General features: G+C 37.4%; 1 long non-coding RNA gene across 7 annotated transcripts in view; it reads right to left on the bottom strand.

Moving 5' to 3' along the window:
- The window catches only part of LOC120367605 (uncharacterized), an 88,166-nt gene that overhangs the window by 55,396 nt on the left and 7,017 nt on the right, over window positions 1–25,753 (bottom strand). For 2 of the 7 annotated variants that reach the window (XR_012518972.1, XR_012518973.1), the window contains exon 2: window positions 16,981–17,043. The exons of the other annotated variants lie outside the window; for them this stretch is intronic. This is a non-coding gene — a long non-coding RNA (uncharacterized LOC120367605). The remainder of the gene's footprint in view (window positions 1–16,980; window positions 17,044–25,753) is intronic. 7 annotated transcript variants of the gene reach the window in all.

The raw sequence follows: 25,753 nt of genomic DNA, 5'->3' as shown, positions 1-25,753 counted from the left end.
TTCTGTGAAAGGTGTTCCCTTTCTATAGCCAGGGAAGAGTTTTTATAAGTGTTCCTCCTCTCCCTCCAGGCCTGTGTTTATAAGTGTTTCTCCCTCTGCCCCTCAGCCCTGTGTTTTGAAGTTCAGAGCTCCCCTTTTGTTTTCCATATCCAGCTTAGGCTCCACTGCAGCAAGGCCTGTACCAGTTAAGTCCTTAGCTGAGCTGTGGAGCAGGTGAACCTCAACAAGGCCAGTGATGCTTTCCCCAGATAGCACAGCCTGGCCTCACTTGAGGAAAGACCATTATTCTTGTTAGGATGACTCCAGCTTCTTGAAAACAAAACCCAGAACAGTATTGTTTTAAGGAATACTGATTCTTTCCTGGGCCTGTCTTACCTTGAACGAACCATCACTTAACCATGTCTTCTCCCTTGTCCTTCAATGAGGATTGCAAGCATGAGCTCGGAATGGGCTATTTTTATGCCACATACAGCTTACCTCCTGTATCAGAGCATCCTCTCATTGCTGTAAATAAATATTGGAGACTGAGAAATTTATGTCTTTAAACAGAGAGGCTTAATTCCCTCACCATTGTGTAGGCTGTGAAGAAAGCATGGTAGTATTTGCTGAGGAGGCCTTGGAAAGCTTCCAATAATGGAACGCAAAAGGAGAGTGAGCTTCTTACATATCAGGAACAGGAACAAGGGAGAGCAAGACAGGAAGTTCTACTGAACAACCAGATCTTCTGAGAACTCACAGTCATGAAAACAGCACCAACAGGATGGTGCTAACCATTCATGAAAGACCACTGGCATGATCCTATCACCTCTACCAGGCCCCGCCTCTAACACTGGGGATTATGATTTAACAGATTTAGGTGGGGAACACAGATCCAAAACACATCACTTCCATTCCCACCCCATTCCCAATTACAGAGAAAAAAAAATGTTTAAGTTATTCTACTATGGTAATTTAGTACAAAAAACAGATTTTTCAGAAATTTCTAATAGGTGTTTCTAAAGAATCTATTGAAGGAGTGAATTTATCTGAGATCACTGCATAAACCATGGAATGAATGCAATTTTCTGCTAAAAGCCATGCAGGATGGGGGGTTTTGGCTAAAATTCCTCCTTATAGGGGACATTAGATGTATATAGTCACAGACATGGGCAAGCTAATCTAGAAGAGCTCAGGATGGTGTCTCTGTAAGCTGGGATGTATCCAGTTTCCCAGGAAAATCTTGATCTCAAGACCAATAAGAAGTCGGAGTCATTATTGTCATCTAATTTAAAAACTTAAATCTTTGACTAGAGGGGATCAGAGTGTAACCTAATAGTAAGGAATGGGTTGCAGCTATTTTCCTTGGAAGAAAATGCATAGGATGAAAGGGTTATTTACTTAGTCATCAGTACAAGCCAAGAACACCACTTTTGGTGCTTTTCCAAAATACTCTCTGAATGATGCTTTTCCAAAATACTCTCTGAACTCTTTCTGATCTTAAGGTACCACTTTGAAGAACAAAGGATATGAGTTTTATTTTCCCCAAGCTAAAAAAAGATTTTTCAAAGTTAAACATTTTGAATTGAGAATGTAACATACAACATGTAACACACAACATGGTTGTGAAAGTTGATCTTAGTATCATAGGCAGTAACACTATTTTACCTCCAAATCTGGACCGCTATCTAGTCTTTCTCAGAAATGTTTCCTGAAATTCTATAGCTGATCCACTGCCAGATGGCCCATCTTCACTTTTTATTTCTAGTTCTTTATTAGGACATTTTGACAAGTTTCTGGTAATAATAGTGGCATTGTACTATTTTTCTAAATACAAATAAATATATAATTAAATTTAAATACATAAGTAAATGTAAAGTTAGTCTTTAAAAGTGTTCCTCTGGTCCTTCATTTATTGATTTAATACATGCTTGTGGAATATCCTTAATGTTCAAGGTTGACATCAGGGTGATGGGATGGTATAAAGAGTATAGAGTAAGCAAAGAGGAGAGAGACAAGCCCTCCTTGCAAGCCTCCTGCAATTAGAGGGAAATACACGAAGAATGACATATGAGTCAGGATGCCATAGGTGTTGAGAAAGGTACACAAAAAAATGATATAGGATTTAGAGGATAAGTCATTCATATCTAATAAGGGAAAATATATAGGTCTCAGGATGTTGCATTTGAATTAGGTTTCAACAGTTAACTGGGATATACTGGGAAAATGTAGATACAAAGAATGGGGTGGGCCAGGTGCAGTGGCTCAAGCCTGTAATCCCAGCACTTTGGGAGGCCGAGGCGGGCAGATCACCTGAGGTCAGGAGTTCGAAACCAGCCTGCCCAAAGTGGTGAAAACCCACCTCTACTAAAAATACAAAAAATTAGCTGGGTGTATGGTGGTGGGTACCTGAAATCCCAGCTATTTGGAAGGCTGAGGAGGCAGAATTGCTTGAACCCAGGAGGTGGAGGTTGCAGTGAGCCAAGATCACACCACTGCACTCTAGCCTATGTGGCAAGAGTGAAACTCTGTCTCAAAAAAAAGAGAGTGGGGGTGAAATGAGGATAATGCAGGAAAGTATCAAGTAATTCCAGAGATCCTCACAGTCCATACACCTGCCCCCATGAAATTCTGTATGTAATTTTTCTGTAGGGAGAGTCACTAGCTTTCATTAAACTTTCAAAAGGAGTCTAAATCCTCAAAATGTTGAGAAAACCTCTGCTGTAGATCATATTCTGGTAGTAACAAGAAATGCAAGTTGTTTAATATGTAATATACATTTTACCCTAAGAACAATTAAAGTATAAAATCATCAAATAGTGAAACAAAAGGAAATAGTTTTAATCCCTGTGTTTTGAAAGTGAGAAAAACGGATTCTGGGAATTGAGGGATCTTGATTATAACCACTGAGCTCATTGCTAGATAGAGCTAAGGCTAAGTTTTAGAGAGCCTTTCTTTAAAATATGTGAAGAATGGAGTTTATTTACTAGGTAGTAGGAAGTCATTAAATCGTTTTGCACTAGGAGCATGTATAAAAGATCTGCCTGAAGAACTGTTAATTGGATTGGAATGGAAAGAGTCTAGACTAAAGAAGGCCAATTGGAATTCATTACAATGGCTCAAAGCAGAATTAAAGATGGTCTAAATCAGAAATGGTGGCAGAGGAAATGAAATGGAGTTACAAGTTGAGAATTGCTTATCCAAAATGCTTGAGACCAGAAGTTTTAGGAATCTTGGAATGTTTGCATTATACTTTCTCACCCATTGAACATCCCAAACCCAGAATCTGAAGTCCAAAATGCAAAATGTTCCAATGAACATTTTGAGTGTCATGTCAGTCCTCAGAAAAGATTCAGATTTCAGAGAATTTCTCATGACAATTTTAAATTGGGACTACTCAACCTGTAATGTATTCAAAATCCTTAATAAAGATGAAAGTCACAGGATTCAGAATGCAATAGATAGAAACAGTAAAGAGACGCAGGTGTCAAAGACAACTCAGATTTCAAGTCTTGGAAACTAGAGGATGTTTCTGAAATAGGTACCAGTTTCAGGAGGAAGGCAATATTTTAGTTTGGGATATGGATAGTTTGATTAAAAAAGAAAATGTTCAACTTCCCTACAAAATTGATGGCTCTACACTCAGTTTTCAAATGGAACTAAGCATCAGCCCAATGACAATTTTATGATCTGAGCTGATACCCATTTGCTAGCCTGGTATGGACTTCGTACTGGTGCGCACACGCTGCATGCAAGCAGTAAAAACACAATTGAGTCTGTCTGATGCCCTTTATATATGAAAGTAGATAGAAAAAGCATAACTTTTATCTTGCTCATAGGTTTATGAACATTTATTACTGTAGCTATATCAATCAATGCTACTGACTCACTACATACACATTTTATGAGCTCCTGTGATATATTAGTAATGGTTACCAGTACGTTTGTGGGGGCATGTGTGCAAAAGGAAGAAATAGTTTTGAACTCCAAGTAACTGACAGGTTAGTAGAGTTGTCAGGCATAAATACGATCACTTCTTTCTCAACACCACATTGCTTAAGCCTAAAATGCTAGAAGCCTTGTAAAATATGCACATCCTGTTTGCTCTTCCCTTAAAAATAGGTTCACTGTGTTAGAATTTGGAGGCTGGTAAGAATTAGCGAAAATCTCAGAACCAAACCTTGTCTCTACAAAAACCACACATGGAAATGTGTTCCTTCCACTTCTGTAGTTATTCTACATGAAAGTAATACTAGCCTTTGACTGCCAGAGTGTTAAGCCGAGTTTTAATTCAGCATTATCTATTCTGATTATCTATCTGATTATTCTTAGCTCTGTGTTTGTATAAACACATGAGACGTGACAAGTTCACTTGCCCTTCACCTCTTTGTGTCGCATGTGAGAGGCTGACTTGAATATTTTTGAATTTCTACCTCATCTTGTATCATTCTTTGTTCATGAAAACTTTTGTACCTTTCTATCCTAGTGGCTGTGAAAGTTTAATTTTCATTAGTTTTGTTTAAGGACAGTGAAACTAAATGATTTAAAAATGAAAAGATAAGACCCAAGTATATGTCAGTTACTGAGAACTCACCTCACACCATGCCTTTTTTCCTCTTCCAAGCTGCTGGCCTCTGTGAAGAGGTTCCAGCCTTTGTTTCAAGCCCCAGAGCTCTGAACCAGCAGCTGGGACATGTCATGATTACTTTAGAGCGAGATTAATTATTAACACATCTGAAAGATTAAGAGCAAGACTTGCCTCTCCTTATTCTTCCTTTTTTTTTTTTTTTTTTTTTTTTTTTTTGAGTGGGAGTCTCACACTGTCATCCAGCCTGGAATGTAATCTCGGCTCACTGCAACCTCTGCCACCAGGGTTCAAGTGATTCTCCTTCTTCAGCCCCGCAAGTAGCTGGGATTACAGGTGCCTGCCACCACACCTGGCTAATTTTTGTAGTTTTAGTGGAGACGGAGTTTCACCATCTTGGCCAGGCTGATCTTGAACACCTGATGTCGTGATCCACCCACCTCAGCCTCCCAAAGTACGGGGATTACAGACATGAGCCACCATGCCCAGCTGCCTCTCCTTATTCTAAAGCATTAAATGTGTTAACAGTGTGGCCCCAGCGTGAATAGAATACTCATACCACAAGTGTGAAGGCACAGTAATAAATGGCTGGGAGTAAGGGCACCTGAATAGTGTCCATACAGTACCATGATCAACAAACAGAGTTGGTGGGGGCCCGTGAAGGACCACTCCCTGATGGCGGAAGTGAAGATGGAGTGATATGTCTCGGGGAACTGAAGGAGCTTCAGATGTGAATCATGAAATGGTGCCGACCAACCCCTTCTATTCAGCACTCATCTTAATGAGGTGTTTCTAGTAGAGCCAGAGGGGTTAAGGCCCTTCTCTGTAGAAGTGTGGAGCATGGTGGAAGCATCTTTGGAAAACTGAAGGCAGTGGAATGTAATTACTAAAAAAGTTTGCCCTCTGGGGTGAGGTGGTCCAAACATTAATTAAACTTCCCTTACTGTTGCTTACTAGTTGTTGGCCTTGTCTATTACTTAACCTTTTTAAGCCAACTCGTCCTCATCTATAAAATCAGAATACTGATCGACCCTATTGTGTAAGGTTCTTGTGATGATTAAATGAGATGATATATCTTAATTGCTTAAGAGAATGCCTGACTCTCAGAAAGCTGCCCTCAATAACGTTATGATTATTACTCAGCCTAATTTTTTTTTTTGAGATGGAGTCTTACTGTGTTGCCCAGGCTGGAGTACAATGGTGCAATCTCGGCTCACTGCATCCTCCGCCTCCCGGGTTCAAGCAATTCTCTTGCCTCAGCCTCCTGAGTATCTGGGACTATAGGCGCACGCCACCACACCTGACTAATTTTAGTATTTTTAGTAGAGACGGGGTTTCTCCATGGTGGCCAGGATGGTCTTGAACTCCTGACTTAGTGATTCACCCGCCTGTGCCACCCGAAGTGCTGGGATTACAGGTGTGAGCCACCACACCCAGCCTCAGCCTAAATTTTTTAGAGTATTCAATCATCTCTTCTTGAAATCTCTCCCCTAGTGACTTAGCTTAGTAACCCTTCTACACACTGAGGAATCCTTTTCCAAGAATCTGCTTCTGTTCCCAGGCACCCTACGCTTAAGTACCTGAATCTTGCTACACACCACTGCATAGCATAGAATTCATGGCTAAATGATGGTTCCAGTCTCTTTCTCTACTTCTGAGAATTAGTGATACCTTTTTTGGTATCTTCTCCTTCACTACCTTCTCAAGAAGAATTGATTCATACATATCTTTTTCCGTTGCCAATAGATATAATTCCATTCGGTTACATTCCTTCTTTATTAAATTGAAATCAGCTTAGGAAATGCAATTAGACTTTAAGAAATATAATTAGAAAAAGAAATACCTTACAAAGACAATGCATTAGAGCACATTTAATGTTTTAATGTAAGGGCATAATTTGATATTTTAATCTTATGAAAATCCAATTTTAATGACTCCTGTTAAAAGAAAGTGGCTCAAATTAATTTCCAAATTTTCTAAAAGTTGATCATTATCCTGAAAGTTGGATCATGTAAATAAATTTGTGAATCTATTTACAGATATGAATTTTACTTTTAGTCTAGCAGGAGAAATCAATGTGCATAAACACTGTAATATGAAGTAGAAAATTGGTTATAAAAGATATTCAGATAAGGTGCTATGGAAGCTCTGAGGAGAGAAAATAAATACCCCAGTGCAGAATTAGGGTCCACTTCTTTGAGAGAGACGAGCTGAGTCTTGCAAGATCTGAATATACAATTGTAGTCCAACAAATATTTGTTAAATACGCTGTAGAAGTGTAGTATATGCAGTCAACATGTTTATCTGTAGTTCACTGTTAAACTCTTACCCTTTTTTAAAAAAAAAAATTATTTCCTTAGTTTATTGGGGAATAGGTGGTGTTTGGTTACATGAGTAAGTTCTTTAGTGGTGGTTTTTGGGGTTTGGGTGCACCCCATCCTCTGAGCAGTATATACTACACCCATTTTGTATTCTTTCCTCTCTCACTCCCTTCCTACCCTTTCCCCTGAGTCCCCAACGTCCATTGTGTCATTCTTATGCCTTTGCACCCTCATAGCTTAGCTCCTACTTATAAGTGAGAACAAATGATGTTTAAATTTCCATTACTGAGTTACTTTACTTAGAATAATAGTCTTCAATCTCATCCAGGTTGCTGTGAATGCCATTAATTCATTCCTTTTTGTGGCTGAGTAGTGTTCCATTGCATATATATATATATATATATATATATATATATATATATATATGTGTGTGTGTGTGTGTGTGTGTGTGTGTGTGTGTGTATATATACACATATGTATATCACAGTTTCTTTATTTACTCATTGATTGGGCATTTGCGTTGGTTCCACATTTTTGCAAATGCAAAAATTGTGCCATGGTAAACATGCATGTGCAAGTAACTTTCTCATATAATAACCTCTTTTCCTCTGGGTAGATATCCAGTCAGTAGTCGGACTCCTAGATCAAATGGTAGTTCTACTTTTAGTACTTTAAGGAATCTCCACAGTGTTTTCCACGGTGGTTGTACTAGTTTACGTTCCCACCGGCAGTGTAGAAGTGTTCCCTGTTCGCTGCATCCGTGCCAACCTCTATTACTTTTTGATTTTTTGATTATGGCCATTCGTGCAGGAGTAAGGTGATACTACATTGTGGTTTTGATTTGCATCTCCCTGGTCATTAGTGATGCTGAGCATTTTTTCATGTTTCTTGGCCATTTGTGTATCTTCTTTTGAAAATTGTTTATGTCCTTAGCCCACTTTTTGATGCAATTGTTTTTTCTTGCTAATTTTGTTGAACTCTTATCCTATCGTGCAATTGTTACTTTAGTTTCATCTCTACCTCATATATTCCTAGAGCAGCTCACCATGGCTTGAATTTTTTATTGCTGCCTCTGATCTCTAACAAATGTTGGCAAGCATTCTCTCTAAAGAGCCAGGTAGTAAATATTTCTGGCTGTGAGGGCCACAGGATTTCTGTGGCAACTACTCTACTCTGCTATTGCAGCATGAAAATAGCCATAGACAGCATACCAACGATGTGTATGGCTCTTTTCAAATAAAACTTTGTTTACATAAACAAAGCCTTTGTAGGCAGCAGGCCAGATTCACCCTACAGACGGCAATTTCTCAATCTCTGGTCCATAGCAAAGGCTTACTGTATCAGTCCGAAGAAAATATTTCTGATGTGTAATATTTATTAAAAGTTGTACCATAACAAGAAATCATCATTCCTACTGGGCCACACATCCACCTGTCAAGAACAATGAAGAATATGAGATTTTACCCCACTTGCAAGTGCATACGTTAGCCTGACAGTTTCATGGATGTTATAATGAATGACGCAAGACTCCTGGGTCAGAGAAACAGGACAACATATTACTCATGGTAAGAGCAGACTCAGGGCATCAGCATTTCTTGGGCCAGGTCCTCAAGCCATAGTTCGACAGAGAGCCAGGAATAACCATATACGGTTCATTGGATTTTAGGGAAAAAAACCCTGAATTTAGAAAATAGGAATCTTCTAAAATCGGCAATAAATATGCATGAGCTTAGCCCCAGAGAGAGATGCTAACTTCATTACACTGGACAACAAGTATGCCTGCCCTTTGCTCTAGAGGTAGACAGCAACCACCTCTATTTGCTAAGACTGTTTGCCAAACACATATCCTTGACGAGAGAGTCTAGACTAAAGGCTGATAGGGCGATTATCTGCAAGATGCACAGAAATACCAGAAACTCATGGAGAGTTGTGTTTTTTTTTTTTTTTTTTTTTACCAACCCCAGAGTCCCAAACTGTAGTTATATCCCTGTAGGTTTTGGTAGAAATACAGGGTTAAAATGATATACTTAAATTCCCACTGAACTTACTAAAACATGAACAAAAGTAATTAGGAAATGGCAGGAACTCTCTGTACCTACTTAATATGAGACCCTAGCTACTCAACAGCTAAGATGAACATTAACTCTTTCAACTTCTCATGTTAAGATACACATTCCTTGAAACACAATCACATTAAAATAAAACTATCTCAATGCTGTTTGTTTATACTATAATTTTTAGAAGTCTCCTACATCTGTATATACATGTTTCTACATGTATGAAAAGGGGTAGCTTGTATCCTTATCAGAGGTTACAGGGTAAAGAAAAGAGGAAAGCATTGGTACAGAACTGAAAAGAAGTTGGGGTGCTTCAAATTTTAAATACGCTTGCTAGAATTTCAGAATATTTTCATGAGATTAACACTTTCAGAATTTAATTTAAATTAGTTTCAAAAAATTCACATTAGTTTTATTCACATTTATGTGGTAAGAGATGACCGATGTTCTACCCATATGTAACACTGGGAAGTAGTGTTAGACACACGTAGAGTGATTTGACCAAGGCCAGACCAAGACCAATAGGCAGAGTTATAATCTTAATTTTATATATTTTCCCCAAACCAAAGAGCTCACATATTTATTACTGAACCAACCTAATAGAGAAGTATAAATACAAAGTCATTATTTTATCAATAAAACCTTTCCAACTATCCAGATAGTGCTGATTTTTTCAGTTTGATATGGTAAGATGCTAAGGACCCTGTGAATGACCAGCATCAATATCTGGGTCATTTCACATGCAAGTCCTCAGAGGCCCACAGTGGTTCCTCTCCAGTGTCTGCTTGTGGAACTGTACCTGACTTTATTACCAGTTCCCATCCTAATCTCCTGAAGAATGGGTTCTGCTTGATTCTTGTCCAGGCATGACTTGATCCCTAAAGTCTTCCGAGAAGACGCATTGAGGATGAAAGACAACCACATACACCATCATGGTGGAGAATGATTATGTTTTTAACCAGCAACTATAAAGTTTTGTCAGGGGCCTAACACAGTGACTATACCTATAATCCCAGTGCTTTGGGAGGCTTAGGTGGGAGGATTATTTGTGCTTAGGAGTTCAAGACCAGCCAGGGCAACATAGTGAGACCTTGGCTCTATTAAAAAATAGCCAGCATGGTGGTCCACACCTTTATCCCAAGCTACTCAAGAGGATTACTTGAGTCCAGGAGTTTGAGACTGCAGTGAGTCATGATTGAAAACAGCACCCAGCCTGGGTGACAGAGCAAGAACCTATCTCAGAAAAAGATAAAGCCCAATGATCAATATATTTTATTGCAGTGAGAAATGTGTTATTTATATTGACATGTAATACTTTTATGTATTTACAGAGTATAACATTTTCTTGTATAGAACGGATATTGATGAAGTCAGGATATTTAGGATATTTATCAACTCAAGTATAGTTAACAATGTATTGTAGATTTCACAACTGTGTTAATTGTGCTCATGTGGTCACTTCTTAGGCTTTCATGTGCTGCTATGATGGTAAACTAGGTTCTGTGGAGAGGAAAATGGCAGTCAGTCCTGGCAACAAAACTGTCTCAACATGAGGACATACATCCTGTCCTACACCCATGGATAAGTAGAATCCATAAACATGAGAGCATCCGTAGCAAGCAGAACCCTAACACCTACAAAGAGCACATTTGTGCCTGTTTTGAACAATTCCCTAAATGCAAGGAGATGGTGTGCGTGTATGAATGGCAAATGTGTGTGTGTTTTCATTTCAAAAGACTTCCTCCCCCTTACTACCACATTAACCCCTTTGGAAGTACATACCTTTAACAGTGTCACTCCAGTCATTTTTAACTAGAACATTTAGAGCTAAAGATTGCTGATTCATATGACAGAGCGAATCACATCCCTGCCTGTGTGTGGACGTTCCACAAGCATGTCCCTGTTCATACATATGGACATGAAGACCTCTGAAAAGTGCTGTGGGTGCATTTCTCTCCTGCCTCATGAAAGTGCTAGAGATGATTTGGCAGTGAAAAAAATAAAACAGGCACCAGGTTTCAAGTTTTATTTTCCCCATGCTTGTACTTGGTTCCGCTTTTAGCAGCAGCGTGATGTCAGTCACATTTAAATCAGATGAAAACCTGAATTTTTCGTATTAATTAAAGTTCAATGGATTCCTTATAAAGAATACATGAAAAGATCAGCAGTGATGGGGGTGTGGGGGAAGTCACGTGGGATGGATTTTCTGAAGATTAACTGTGGCTGAGTTGAGCTTCCCCCTGGGTTTTCTGGACTGATTCCAAATTTAGAAAGAGATTGACAAGCAATGGTAGCTTATCCTGCATAATTTTTTTTTTCTCTGAAGAGGAGCAGAAATGAAGAGAGAATAAATGTTTCCAATGAGCAGTGATGTAGACAAGTTCTTGTATGTGCACTCATATGTGGGTGTTCACTGGGATTCTTCCAAAAAAAATAACAAAAATATGTGCAAAGAAATTGGATTAACAAAGCCTCCACGTGCAGGTATCTCTCCAGCCTAAGATAGGGAACATTAAGAGCTGTGACCGAAGTCCTTATTCCAGTGATAACAGGTGTCTATGACTAGTAGCCTGAAGATCTGATCATAGCAGTTCCTGCCAAGTTCTTAGCTCATCACCATGTGACCTCATCTCCTGAAGCATGGGTTTGGTTTGATTCTTGGCCAGCCATTACTTGATCTCTAAAGTCTTCTTAGACTTCATCTGAGCTCAATTACTTATGTTTAAACTCAGAAACCGAGATCTTTAAGGCATTACTCGGCAAACATAGACATAGACAAAAAAAAAAAAAAAACCAAAAAACCAAAAAAACACAATACAATGGAGCCATGTATCATCTTACTAAAAGGCAAATTTGGACTCAAAGGAAATTCATGAAAATGAATCTTGTTGAACTACCTGTTACGCATTCTGACGACTGATAAAATCTACCACTCGGAGCGGAAGACATGATCTTTGTCCTTGATCTAGTCTTGTAGGGTCCTACCTTTTCTGATCCCATCAGCTATTGTCTTCCCAGGGGTTTTCCAGAAAGATACTGATTGTAGGACGTACCCAGACACTGTGCCAGCTTCCCAATGCCTACAGCTTACTGCTGTAATAGCTGCTGTTACTCACTGCTATTTTGTGGCTATTAATGTGCCTACTTTATCTCCTTCTCTTTATTCTTGAACTGCTGATTAGAAGACAATTGCTTCTAATTAGGAAATCCTAAACCTTCTTCAGCATCACAGCAGTAAGCAAAGTCCTCTTTGTGCCTTCCTCCATTTGCAGAGGGAGTAATGCTCTGAGCTGTCAAGAATGGCATGAGCCAATTCATTCCTGAAAACTTTTATGGCAGCCAAACAGAATCCCTATTTTAGCTGAGGACATTGGTGTGAGCAACAATGCCAACTCTTTATTTCCCACCTGCTGTACGTCTACCTTGTCTTTAATTCTGCAATTGCCTCGTAAGTCAAACTTTATTATCACACTAGAGATGAGCAAAATAAGATTCAGAGAAGTTAAAGGATACATCCTACGAGAAACGGCAACTTCCGAAAAAATCTGATTTTATAAAATGATTTTATATGATTCCCTTCAGAATCTAGACATACAGAAAGCATGGACACTGTTTATGACAGATAATCTATAAAAACTACCATCTTAGAGTAAATGATTCTAAAATCAGATCAAACGTCCAAATGGTTCAAACTTTATTTTTAGTCTATATTCTTTGGCAATTATTAATGAGTCAAGCCTTGTATTGATTGGAAAAATACCAAATCTTACGTTCTTCCCTTGCATGTATAAGTTAAAATTTAGCTTGCAAATAGCATAACTTGATTAAGCAAAGAGAGTATGTATTATATAAATGGTCTACCTCTTGGAATTTAAGAAACAAAATACGACTGTGTTCTGGGAAATACAGACACAAGTGCACAAATGATAATAGAACTCTGTCGTCATCTGAGTGTTTCCACTCTTTTTTTCTTCCTCATATCCTCACTCTCATCCTGCCTCTTCTCTCTCATTGAAGACATGCTATCTTTCTTTTTCTGGTCCATGTGGGAAGACTCATGACCTATAATACCCAAGCTGTTGCTCTTATAGCTACAGTGACTTGAGAAATACCATGTGGGCAATCTGAGTCCTAAATATAGCTTCCTTCAGAGTTAGATGTTGCTTCTGAACCAATCAACTGGGTATAGATATACACAGGGCCATGTGTATAAAAGGGATCACAGTGGTGTTTATGTGAGTAGAGATTATAATCCCAAAAGTGGGAAGTACACTTCAGGGAAGAAAAATCCCAAAATTATCACTATCCTTTGAATCTAAATCACTGTCCCCAGTTTACAATGCAGAAGTTATCACATTATTCTCCCTTCCCCTCCTCACCTTAAGGCATATAGGCCAGTGTTGCTTGACTCACTACGCATCAATCAGCGTAAGATGAACACTGCATGGTTCAATTGTTATCAGAGTTTGGATTCATGGTTCATTCCAACTGTACTTGGCATGAGTTATTGAGTACACTTAGGGAAGCTGCCAAAATGTGCAGAGTGTCTTTGGCAGAAGAAAAAAAACAGATGGTACCATCAAATGGATCACGTTTCATGCGTAGTAAATTAGCTTTGAAGAGAAAAGAGTGCTATCTACCTGGGGAATATGTTTTCGAAGGTTAGATCTCTCAGTTATCAGAGGCTAAGACTTAATGCTTCAAAAAGTTGATTAGGAATTTGAGCGAAGAGGCCACATTCCAGCTACTGAAGTGATGGCAGGAAAGGGTGCTTCCAGAAGACACTCAAGCACGATCCGAAATTACAGCAGAGCTGCCGAGGGCTAGAAAGCAATGACAAGTTGACAGATCACACTGGCAAAAGCCTTCAGACATGAGCATAGTCGTGTGGATAAAACATCAATATGCATGACCACAAGACAAGGAAACAGAACTCCAAAGGGCCTAAGGTACACAGACAACATAATAGGTTTCCAATAGACTCTATAGAGACTTTTGAGCATGAAGAGCTCTAGGAGATTTGTCAGTCGAAATTCATTTTGCAGATGAGAAAACTGAGGTCAAAAAGATCTCCTGATGCTGGAAAGGGTACAGTTCTATTCCACATTAAGCAAGAACTTCGAGTTAATAATCCAAAGAAAAATAATCAACCGGGGAAGACTACCTTCAAGTAAATGCAACCAGGACTGCTTTGTCTAACAATGGCTTGCTTCTGGCATCCTTTCTGTTTTAGTAATGAATGTAATGAGAGTCATTCAAGAGTCATCAATAGGGGGGTGTGTGTTGTCAATCCTGGGATAGAACTCAGCCAAAAATTCAATTTACTGTTTAATGAACTTGGTAAAAAATGCATGTGTGGGTAGTCACTTCATAAAAATCAGCGACCTTGGCGTTAAATGACAGGTCTAACACATATCTCCTACTGCCAAGTGCTGTGTGGGATGGGGCAGAGATAGCTGTGAGAATCGTGCTTTCTTCTTGCATAGAATAGAATTGCCCTAGAAAGCAACTGCCTAGCCAGAGTCTGTGATCCCCAGTGATCCTTGCAGTAAATCCAGAATGACAATAGAAGTGATAAAAGCTTGCAATCCATGATGCTTAAGAAACAATGTGGTTTCTCCGTGTATTTTTCCCCACTGTCTATTGGCTGGAATCAGAGAATTCTCAGACCTTGTCATGAAATTCAGAGCCACAAGTGAGAAGGAACTCAGGTCCATACAGCACAGCCTGGAGGAATGATTTCCAAAGTTCAGGAACATCCAGATTACACTGTTACTTGAGGAAGAAATGGACCTCAGTAAGGCAGAAGTCCTGAAAGTTTGGGAGTTAATTTGTTAAGGCAGCTAATGAGCCTAATTAATAGAGCAGAATATTTCCTTGTATCCATGTAGATTTTGTGTTGAGGATATCTGAAAAATCCATGATAGTAGACCATGCTCCCAAAGGAATATGTTTAAGTGAAAAGGATATGTTAGAAATGCATAATATTTAGAAATTACCAGCCTGACCATCTTTCTGTTATAGTTCCACCAGCATTGGGAGCCCAAGGCAGGCAGATCATGAGGTCAGAAATTCGAGACCAGCCTGACCAACATGGTGAAAATCCGTCTCTACTAAAAAAATGCAAAAATTAGCTGGGCATTCTATCCCAGGATTGACAACACACACACCCCTATTGATGACTCTTGAATGACTCTCATAATGGTGGCATGTGCCTGTAATTCCAGTGACTTGGGAGGCTGAGACAGGAGAATCACTTGAATCTGGGAAGCAGAGGTTGCAGTGAGCCGAGATTACACCATTGCACTCCAGCCTGGACAACAAGGAAAACTCCATCTCAAAAAATAGAGCAATGTTAACATCTTAGAATCATCAAAACTATTATAGGGAAGTACAACAGTACTTGCCACCAAATATCCCTGTGAATAGCCCAAAAACATGACTTTATTAACCGTATTTTAACCATGAAATAAATGAAAGATAACACAAATGTTGGAGGCATTTCCTCCAGATCTTTCTATTACACACTGAGATATGAAGTGATTTGCACAAGAGAATTCTCTAAGGATAGAATTGGTATTCACATAAGAATTCTTGTCCTTTACATAGTTTCTTAGAATTAAAAGAGACTCTACATACTTGCAACGTAATCATATCATTCAGTAGATTGTTCTTCAAATAAGGGTATGTTTGAGACTTGATAATGTCATCTTTTCCATTAAAGGCTCATAATTGTAGAGAAAAAAAAGCCAATAGATACTTTATTTAATGGTTAATTCAAGTTCTTAAAAAACTTAATGTAAAATAAATTACTAACATGATACAAGAATAACTAAGAGTTGTGTCTTCATCCGAATGGCTTTTTCAATCATTTTAAATAAAGATAAGACAAAAATGACCATGACACTAATGCATTAACACCTGGAGACCTTTTATTTTAGAAGTAACATCAGTGAATCATATGCTAGATATTTTGATTGTATGCATATAGACATTTTATATCTACAGATATTTTATCCATAGATAGAAAATATTTTGATTGTCATTGCATGACACCCCTTAGGAAATAACCACGTATGTGGCAGAGATTTCTCCACTGGAAAAAGACTGGAAAAGCATGAAGACTTGAAATCTCATATCAATTACTGAAATGACTGGAGTGTCTTTCTCTGCCAGTAGAAATTGTGAAAATAGGAGACTAGTGGGCAGAATGGAGAGGAAACTCTCAAAAATGGAAATAACAAAAGACACAAGTCTTCCTTCTCCTCTATACAAAGGAACAAAGAAGATATTTAGGCAAAAGAAATAATTCACACTGCCTGCTGTAGAAGTCAAATTACCCATGAGAAAAATAAGCCCCATAGCCAGAGTTCAAGGTAGATGAAACTACAGTATACGAAAAACTTGTAGAGCTCTGTATATGTGTGATTATGTGCTGTGATTCTTAGTAAGTGTTAAGGTTAAGAAGTGGTTGGATGACAAAACTCACTTATGCTCCATCCTAAAATTCACCCTTTAGGACTGCATGTACAAAAATGCAATTAAACAGTATTCAGCCTTAAAAGAGGAGGTCTTGCCATTTGCCACAATGCGGATGAACTTAGAGGGCATTATGCTAAGTGAAGTGAGCCAGACATGGGGGAAAAGTACTGTGTGATCTCATTTGTAGGTAGAATCTAAAACAAGTTGAATAAATAGAAACAGTAGAATTGTGGATACCGGGAAGGAGGGGAAGGAAATGAGATGTAGGTCAAAGGGTACACATTTGCAGTTGTGAGAAGGAATGAATCTAGAGTTCCAACCTAAAATATGAAGACAGCTAATATTGTGTACTGAAAATTTGCTATGACTTTAGATTCTCTCATAAACGGTAACTATGGAAGATGATGAATTAGATTATTTGACTTTCATAATTCCACTATGAATATATCAAAATATATTGCATACTTTAAATATGAATAATAAATTTTTAGGATTATGCACGTTGAGTAACAAGATGAAAAATCAGTAAAGAACTTTAGCTGGGCACTGAGGTACATACCTGTTATCCCAATAGCCTTGGGAGGCTGAGGCAGGAGGATTGCTGCATCCCAGAAGTTTGAGCCTGGGCAATATAAAAGTTAAAAAATACGTATACTACAAATCAGATTTTTATAAATTATCCTAGGAACTCTAGTTTTACAAGTTCTCATTCTAAAAATTTCTAAAATTTGTCTAAAATCATGAAACATATTTTCACCTATAAAAACAGAAAAAATATAGTAAGATATAAAGTATAAATATCTGTGATTAAATTACTTAATCTTCAAGGAAATCTGTCTTCCATTTCTGAATCCAATCACATTTTCAGAAATCTATGTTAAATAGTGAAACAAAATTAAGAATGTTTATCACGTTGTTATTTCAGTAATAGTAGTAATCACATGTAATAGAAGGGAAGAATTAATAGCATAGCATATACATTATAACTCTAATTTTGGTATCTAAATTTTCAGCTATATGCACATGGTTAAAAAACTCATTTTTCAAAAAGGGGGATCCTCAGTTAAAAGTTTATTTAATTTCTATTCTGACCTTTCAATTATCCTCTCTAGAGGCAACTAAATTTATCATTCTAGAGGTGTTTTATGTGCCAGAATGTAGGTATACATACCCACCTTTTGAATTTCACACAAATGGTGGCATACTATTCACATTTGGCTATTCTGTGATTGCCTTTTGCTCTTAACAATATGCCTCCTAAATCATTCAATATAAAGACACATAGATATTACTCATTCCTCTATCTTCTTGACACACAAAGAAAATGAAAATTTCTTGGCATAAGGCAAACTAAAATCAGAAGTTCATCAAGTTGCTTAAACTTGATCAACTTTCAGAAAGCGAATATTCCTATGTATCTACCACACAGATCAAGAACCAGAACATCACAGCAACCCCGGCACACTCTTGGGGCTTCCTGCCATCACCACTCACAAAGGGGTCACTGCCACCCTGACTTCAGATACCACTCCTGAATTTTGTCTGTGTTAAAACTTTATAGAATTAAATCACATTGTGTATCCACTAGATACTGCTGCAAAAATGCTGCATAGCAAGTTATGCCAAAAATCAGGGGCTTAGAAAAACAATTATTCCCACTTATACATCAGATAGGGGCTGTATTTCAGATTTCAGGTATTTTTGTTCATTTTTTTTTGTCATGATAGCATCATTTATATCAGGGTTCAACAACATGGTATGATAGAAACAGGCAGTGGGCCGTAGTTTGACAACCTCTGGGTATATTAAGGTTGTATCATGACCCCAAAATCTCAGTGGTTTAACACAACTAAAGTTTTACTTCTTGCTCACATGGGCATGATCAACACACATTACTTGAGGCAGGAATAGACAAACTCTACATCAACGCTTTGATAGTCACCATGACAATGGGAAGCAAATGTAGATACCAAAACACTAGCTAACAGTTATCACCGAGAATGGATGCAAATGACTCCCATTTTATTGGGTAGACAACCTCATTTCAAAAAGGCCAGGGAAATGTAATTCTTTTCTGTGCCTAGATGGAGAGGAAATCTGGAGTATTGGTGAACATACTTAGAACTATAGCTGTTGCTGTATTTGGACAATATGTGGCCAGGTCCCTGAGGAGCTTCCACACTGCATGTCTGCTGATGTAACAGATCATCACAGATTGAGGGATTTGGGGTATGCAATTATTGATATGGCGACTATAATTGATACAGTAAATTATTTTCAAAATTCATGGGTAAAGGGGACCAGAGCCATATGTTTTTACATGGAAGCAACAGCAGTACACACACACTGTCTTTCCCCTCAGCTATGTCACTTCTCCTTTTCTTTGTCACAATGTATTCTATAAAGACTTCGATCATCTTGTCATTCTGCAAAATACCATTCTTGGCCACCGTACCATATATTAAAATGCTCTGGTGAGCAGAAAGTGGCTAGTATTCTAGATATCCTAAAAAGATACATAACATGCTAGAGGGCACTACATACTCTACAAAATTAAAATTCAGAACACCTGCCACTTTCATAATGTTCACGAGGTTCCATTAATCTGGAGCATGCTGTGGTATTCTAAGGGAAAGTGTTAGTTATTGAACCACACATTCTTTATCACTAAGAGAGAAACACAGCCACAGCCTTAGTAGTTTTCTCCATATTTTGGAGGCAGCATAAATCATTTTGCATAAAGTGCCCTGATTCGTTTATTAAAGTGACTCAAAGGCTACCAGTTTTAAGTGCATAGAATGAGAGAGAACTTTGTCACCGTTCCAGACCATATGACCCGGTGGATCCAATAGGGCTAGAGGGATCTGTGGTGGAGAATGTACTAATATAAAGCCTCTGGTTATCCCCACTAAATGAGTCACTGCATAGAACACAAGAGTTCTGAAGCAAGGTACTGTCTAGTGTTTGAAAAGCAATTTCTGGCATGCTACCTGGCCCTAGCAGACAGTGCCTAACCACCTGATGCAAATACATCATATTCATCATGTTACTAAGTTGGACAGGTGCAGTCACAGTTCATCATAAAATGCAAGTTGTACATTCAGAATTTGTCCTGAGCATTCCCGATGGCCCTCAAAATTATAAGAACAGATGCGTCAGATCTCCATGTTGCCAACACCTGTTGTGTTGGTGGGTGTCCCCCCACCACACACACACACACACACACACACACACATACGTACAGCCCCTTGGGCTATTCTCTAAAGCCACCTAACAAAGAACCAAAAAGAAAATGGAAGTCTTGCTCCAGAAGTAGGTTAGCTCAACATGTTGGCGGAGACAGAATTGGTCCAATGCTGTGCTACAGCCCTACTCAGGAATTACATCAAAGAACAATAAGGAAAAGAAAATCAATTTGTAGAGCCACAAGCAGTAGACATACTTGGTTATAGTTTTTTGTATGGAGAGAAAAATAACCTGAGGTAGAAGATGCATGAATTCCTGGGCAGTAGCAATGATTTGCTTTACTGATTAGGAAGGGCCTGGTAATACTCACACTGAAAGATTGGAAATGAAAGGAGGAAAACAGACATGGGGTAGACCCAGCACCGTAGACATAATCAATACATATCAGTAAAGGAGGCCCTCGACAGCTAGGTAGACAGGATGCATTTAGGGGCAAATAGCAGGCAGACTCTATCCTGTCTTCCACAGTGGCCCCGTAAATAGAGTAGTTATGGTAAGAGAAGTGGGAGTTATGAATAAGCCAGGGACCCCCGGTTTCTTCATGCCAGGACTCAGCTACATATGGCTGTTCCCAAATGTTCAGATCTGTCAGTAGCAGAGAACAAACCTGAACTTTCAATATATAATATTATGCAAAGAGGACAGCCGGGTCACCTGTTGGAAAATCTAATATATCCAACAACTTTGATCCCAGAGGGGCAGTGATTCATTCGTGCCAGAACTAACACTCAGGATATGAATCTGTCTTTACATACCCTGTTCCCCTGCAAGCACCACCCTCAGATGAATTACAGAATGCTCAAGTTACTGACATATAATGCCACAGAACATAACTTTGAATTAAATGACCCATTTTACTGCACACTTGCTGTGACAATGGATGCCAGATTTCATGGATGGATCTGTGTTTATGTGTCCTATTTTGTTTCACTGATCAATTTCTTTATCCCTAGGCCAATAACACACTATTCGTTGCTTAATAATAGGTCTTGATACCTGGTAGAGCAACTCATACATATAAACACATTGTGTCTTTAGAATTTTTTGGCAAATTTTGGTCTAGTGTATTCTACATAAATGTGAGAATCAACTTAAAAGGCTTTTTGGAGTTTTATCGACATGTTAGTGAATCTATAAATACATTTGAGCAAGAAATAGTTGTAATATGAGCCTTCTAATTCATGAATATGATACTACTTTTTAGTTACATCATATTTTTAAGCTTTAAATAATATCTGGTTTTCTCCAGTCTTGTCTTGCACAAATTTTGTTAGACTTTTCTTAAAACTCTATTGTCATTGTAAACGGCATTCATATTTTTGTAATTTTTGCTTCCCATTTGTTCATGTATAGTAATAGAATTTTATGTATACATCCCATAACCAGCTTAATTCACATTCTTATTGTTCACAATAATTAATAAATAATTATAATTGAAATGGGCTTTGAGATTCTGCTGGTCTCATGGAATTAGTGTATTTTCATTTTTCACCATTATCTGGAAAATGCCTAATAAATTGGAATGATCCTTTCCTTCAGAGTTACATAGAATTCACTGACAAAATCATTTAGGATGGTAAAATTTTTGTGGTAATTTTTAATACTAATGTTATGTCTATGGTTATTGGACTGTTTAAGACTGCTATTTCTTCTTGAGTGTTCTATCATTATATTTTTCTAAGAATTCGTTTGGACCAAGGTTTCTGACTTACTGGCTTCAAGTCATTTATGGGATTCTCCAATAATATATTAAATCTCGTCTCTTCAAATGATGTCCCCTCTTGTTGCTAATATTTTTCATTTTTGAGAGATTTGTTTTATTACTTTCTAAGAAAACTATTGATTTTTAAAATTTATCTGTGGTATCTTTATTTTCCATTTCATCGGTTTCTAATTTTTATTGCCTTTTTCCACTTCTTTTGATTGAAGATAAATAGGGTAGGTATATCTTTGTTCATAAGAAAACTTAATCCTGTGTATTTTTTTTCTTGTAATGACCATGCCAGTCTTTATTACAGTCAACATGTTGTCATTACAGATAACCTTATAACGTTCATTAGGGAAGTGTCCTCTGCTATTTTGAAAACAGTTTGTGTGAACATAGACATAATTCATTTGTTAGGAGGCACCAGTGTATCTGTCTGGGCTTCTCTTTGCAGGAAGATATATTATTACAAATCTATTTAAAGAGTAAATAGTTTTCTGGTTTTCTGTAATTTCTCATGTTGATTTTGGTAAACTGAGATTTTAAGAAATGTGTCTATTTTCATCTAATTCATTGCTGTAATTGACTTGTAGATAATATTTCCTTATTCTTACATGACTGGAGGATACTAAGTGATATAGTCTTTTTTCTTTCTGACAATGTAATTTTTTTCTCGTTAGTTTTGAAATGTATTACCACTTATTTTATTGCCCACAATATGATATATCTGGGCCAATTTCATATGTGCTTAGAAAAAAAAGTGTTTTCTGCAGTTGCTGGGTGTAACGTTCTGAGGTCAGATTTTCTATATCCCTATTGATTTCTTGTCTCCTTTTTCAATTCATTTCTGAGAGAAGAGACAAAATCTACAACTCCAACTTGGAATTTCTTTTATTTCTCTTTAGTTCTGCCAGTTTTGCTTCATATCTTTCAAGACAGTTATTAGCCACAGACACGATGAAGATTGTTACATTTCTCTGTTGATTTTGCTCTTTTAGCATGAAATGTTCTTTTTCATCTTTAATGCTTCTTATCTTGAAATCTACTTAGTTTGATATAAATTTATCCTTTTATAACTTCCATGTGCTTAATGTCTACATGGTGTACTATTGTCATACTTCTACTTTAAACCTAGTTTCATCTTTTTATTTTATTTTTGTTTGTTTTCCTCTGATGGTTTTATTTTTTGATATGTAATTATATATTTTGGGATACATGAGATAATTTGATGCATGTATATAATATGTAAAGAGTGAATTGGGATATTTAGGATATCAATCATCGTCAATATTTACCTTTTCTTTATGCTAGGAGCATTTGAATTATTCTTTTAAGGTTACTTGGAAATGTACAACAGATTAATGTTAACAATAGTCACCTTGCTGATTTACCAAACACTAGGTTTACTCCTATCTGTGTCTATTAATCAACCTCTCTTCAACTGCCTTCCTCCCTCCCCTTCCCAGCCTCTGATAACCACCAGTTTATATCTTCATGAGATTCCCTCTTTTAACTCCCACATGAGTGAGAACATGCAGTATTTTTCTGTGCTTGACCTATTTTACTTAACATAACGACCCCCATTACCATCCATATTGCTGCAGATGACAGGATTTTATTATTTTTATATCTGAATAATATTTCATTATGTATGTAGATACATTTTCTTTATCCATTCATCCATTAATGGTCTCTTAGGTTGATTCTATTTATTGTGAATGGTGCTGCAATAAACATTGGAGTGCAGATAGCTCTCCAATACATTGATTTCTTTTCTATCTGTCTGTCTATCTATACACCTATACACACACACAGACACACAGTAGAGGAATTGATGGATCATAAAGTATCTTTATATTTTAAGGTGAATATACAAAGGTAGGTTGCATTTTGTTGGGTCTTACTTTATTACACCATCTGATAATCTCTGCATTTTAATTGGAGTCAATTTACAATTAATGCAGTATTGATATATTTGGGGTTATGTACACCATACTTCTACTTGTTTTCTATCCTATCTCTTGTCATATTGTTTTTCTTTTTCTTTCTTCTTTTGGGTTAAATAAATACACATTTCTCTTCTTAGCTATTCTTATATCTAGGGAATAAGCAGGAATGCTGGTTATTGTGTATTATCAATTGTTACTAAGTCTGGATTGAAGTCTTTTTTAGAGCACTGAATTTTGTTTTAATAGGATGCAAATTTGCTAGCATCTCTACTGTATTTAGTTGGGGCTTCATTTTAGATTTACTTAAAGAAGGTTACGTATCTTTCAGACATGGTTTTTGCTCTTAAGGTATGCTCTTGCTGGTGTATTAGGTGAATACTCAGGTATTGACTTAATAATGCCTTTCCATTCTAATTGGGCCACAACACTGCACCTATCACAACTGTGCAATATCAGGTCCACTCTGAACCTTCTAGCACTTTCTGTTGGGCAATGCAGAATCCCACTCTGGCCTTAAGGACTTTCAAGGAACCCATACACATACTTAGGAGTCCCTCTCTCCTTTCTGGTGATCTATCATGCAACGTTCAGCTGTTTCAGTAGCATTGAACTCTCTGCCTCTTCATTAGTGACTCCATAATGCTCAGCTTTAGGTTTGCTTCCCTCTGCTGTATTTCGGGACCTCTCCCTGGAGACCTCTTGTGAGTCTGGGGTTATTTCCTGTTTCCTCTCTCTTAGGGGTGACAGTTCTCAGCTGCTTATGATCCATTGCTTACACACAGTTGTTTTGTATTTATTTGGTTTTATTGTTCATGTCAGGAAGGTAAGTCCTGCACAACGTTACTGGGTTAGAAGTTGAAACCTGCTTTCTTCTTTCTGTCTTCAGTGTGTTTCATTGTAAAATTATTTTTGCTCATTTGCTTTAAAAAGTGCTATGCTTCCTAAAGCTGTGGCTTCATATTTCTTATCATGAAATAGATGAAAAATTTTTACATACTATTCCCCCAAATATTATATTTTAAAAAGGAGGCTTACTGTACAGTTCAAGCAATGAATTTTAGATGTAGACTCCATGAGTTCTAATGTATAATATTTTGATTTAAATTACTTTGCATTTATAGATAAATTTGCAGAAAATTAGTTCTCTATAACATTCTAAAACTCACATATTCCCATTCTATACTATATATTTTGTTAACATTTTATAATTTTGTCCAAAAATATCTTGTACATCTTTTGTTAAATTTTCTTTTCATAGTTCTGTTCCTGGTATATAGATTATACGTATATTACATTATACGGGATTGCTGAGGTATAGGATATTATTGATTTTTATATATTTATCTGAATCAGTAACTTTCATCTCCTCTGAGTTATATGTGATCTTAAATATTCTACATAGATGAGTATATAATCTAAAAAAGACAAATTAATGAGTTTGCCTCTACTCTCTCAAAATACGTATTGTTCATTTTTAATTGTTGTCTGCCAAACAATGTTGGATAACAAAGATAACAGAAATCACTCTTACCTCGTTTCTGATTCTAATGAGAATGCTTCTGAGTTTCAACGTAAATACGATGTTCTTCATAAGTTTTAGGTAGATGATATTTACTGTTTTAAGCAATGTTATTCTATCAACATCTAAGAAATTTTGAGTTAAAAATGTGTTTCGACAACTCTGTTCTAAGGATTAGAGATACCACTGTTAACTCACTGGAGGAATGGTGTTCACTTCTTTGTTCCCTTCAAGCCTGGCTATACACTATTGCAATTGTCTGTTAGCTTGTCTGTGTCCCCAGTAGTCTGAGAGCAAACAGTGAGTCCTGTTGCCAGTTGCATCTCTAGTGACAAGGACAGTACCTAACTCAGATTAACTGCTTAATACTGTCTAATTGGTTAGACAACTGCTTACTATGCTTTTTAATTTGTTTTTAGTCTGTAGTGGAACATTCGATTACATTTATTTATTTATTTATTTATTTTTTGAGACAGAGTTTTACTCTTGTTGCCCAAGCTGGAGTGCAGTGGCATAATCTCGGCTCACTGCTACCTCCGCCTTCCGTGTTGAAGCGATTCTCTTGCCTCAAAGTCCGGAGTAGTTGGAATTATAGGCGCCTGCCACCATGCCACTAATTTTTGTATTTTTAGCAGAGATGGGTTTGCCATGTTAGCCAGGCTGATCTCGAACTCCTGACCTCATGTGATCTGCCTGCATTGGCCTCCCAAAGTGCTAGGATTACAGACATGAGCCACCGCAACCGGCCATATTAGATTGTTTATCTTTCAGGCTAAAACTATAATCACCTTGAGCTTTGATATAAGAAATTGGGCTTTTTTATGACAAAAATCAGACCCACCGTGTATAAAATATAAATGTCTGTGTGAAACATTGTTTTTTTTTGTTTTTTGTTTGTTTGTTTGTTTTTTTT

This window comes from Saimiri boliviensis, chromosome 8 (genome assembly GCF_048565385.1).
Source record: "Saimiri boliviensis isolate mSaiBol1 chromosome 8, mSaiBol1.pri, whole genome shotgun sequence".
In the NCBI taxonomy this organism is placed as follows: Eukaryota; Metazoa; Chordata; class Mammalia; order Primates; family Cebidae; genus Saimiri; species Saimiri boliviensis.
This window is presented reverse-complemented; position numbering and strand designations above follow the sequence as displayed.